Source organism: Triturus cristatus, chromosome 3_1, assembly GCF_964204655.1.
Source record: "Triturus cristatus chromosome 3_1, aTriCri1.1, whole genome shotgun sequence".
Lineage (NCBI taxonomy): Eukaryota > Metazoa > Chordata > Amphibia > Caudata > Salamandridae > Triturus > Triturus cristatus.
The window spans coordinates 241104777-241106649 of NC_140583.1; the positions used below are offsets into that span (position 1 = coordinate 241104777).

Sequence of the window (1873 nt, forward strand, 5' to 3'; positions counted from 1 at the left end):
CAAAGCTAAAAAAAATACAAATACTAGAACCCAAAGTAAAGAACACACAATTGGGCGAACAACCCCATACCTGATACTGGGTAAGTGACTCCTCAGCACCCACTCTTACCTTCCCCGATTGTAGATTTCATGGCTTGGCAAGCAACCGCAGAGCTCTCAAGTTCTCCACATCTATAATGGAGCAGCAAATATAGTGCCAAGGTTTCACTATGCATTCCTGTACTGGTAATACTGCTGGTCCCTTGTGAAATCAAGGCTGGAAATCCACAATGCAAAGAAAACTCATGGACTGAATGCACTAGTCAGACATGGGCCTAAAACGTCAGAGCTCTGCAAGCGCGATTATAATGTAGCAATAGTAGCCAGTCCCTACACAACTAAAATTGTGCTCGAACTAGGCACCTGTATTCTGAATTAATTTCAAAGTTCTGTTTTAACAATAAACACCCACGGAGGACACCATAGTAAAATCAGGTCAACATCGATCCGCTTTAAGAAAATAATAATTTACTATAGATAAACTTAACATACTGTTGCCCTATCAATTAGGTCTGTTTTAGTGCCACTAGAAACACTTAGGCAACATTTGTTTAGAGAGATAAAATTTCATGAGACAGAGTTGCCTACAGCAACAAGCTAAAGTACTGCCCTACTCGCATAACGTACTTGGTAGGGACAGGTTCAGCTAAACAAGACATTTTTCCCAGACCAGAAGTATAGATTTGGGCTAATACAACTCTGTGTTATCCACCCTAAGCCCTGTTGTGTTCTTATGCTGAGTCTGAGGTCTGTCCCTGCAGGTGGGGTTGCAAAACGCCAATTTCATGTTTTAATTGAGCCATTTGTACACTTCACCTGCCGCCCTTATTTAATTAGGTCTCAGGTCCAGACACTATGGCTACGCTATCGGACGAGGCTAAGGACAGCCCATGTACTCGGCCTACACACCGTACAACTATAGGTATCTGAACACTAAAAACAAGGCAGGTGGCTGGAGGCAGCGGGGTTATCTTGCCTCCTATGCTGACACCGGAGAGTACTTTGACAACTACCAGCGTGCACAGCTTAAGGCCATCTTGTCCCAGGTGAACCGCAATCTGACCCTGAGCAAGGCTAACACCCAGGATGTCGGGTGCAGGTGAACCCCTGGCAGGACGCCTCAGTGCTTGTGTGGAGACAGGCTCTGCAAGAGCCCGATGGGACTACGGTCTCCTTGCCCCCAAGAGGATACGCTTTCCCCGGACCAATGCACTGTTGTGGCCTGTTGCTTCCCGAAGATTAACCACCTTCACAGAGGAAGAGGACGTGGAGGCCAAGGGCGGCGGAGAGGAGAAACCCGAGAGTGGGGAGAGTTCTGGGGAGCCCCCCGCAGTGGAGACGGATATCCCCACGCAGGGTAGCCTTGCAGACCAGCAAGAAGAATCTAGCTTAGAGGAAAAAAAGCGAGACCAGAAAGCTGTAAGGGATGCAGCCGCAGAGCCCGGGCAGCAAGAAACCACTGCCTCCCCTGAAGAGGACAGACTGGTGACGAGCTCCATAAAATAAATAGTGCTACTTAAGAACATGTACCATGTAACAAGAGAAGTAAAAGGGCCAGTAGCCATGGAAGGTGAGAAATGACGACATAGACGTCATAAGTAGGGACTAACAATCCTCAAAATGAATCAGAAGACAGCATTTACGGAGGACAAAGACACAAGCCAATGGGCAGAGAGTGGGCGGAGCTTCCAGGAAGCTTCACTCCGTACTGAATACCGCATGACTCCTAAAGCAAGCAGCGCATACGCGCTGCCGTTATAGGCTCGACCTAAAAACACAACTATCCTGTTTCAAAATGCTTGGGAGCTACTTTGAAGGTATTTTGTTACTAAAA

General features: G+C 47.3%; 1 pseudogene; it reads left to right on the forward strand.

Moving 5' to 3' along the window:
- The first annotated feature begins 894 nt into the window (after positions 1-894).
- LOC146860004 (zygote arrest protein 1.L pseudogene) lies at positions 895-1545 on the forward strand (annotated as a pseudogene).
- The last annotated feature ends 328 nt before the right edge of the window (positions 1546-1873 follow it).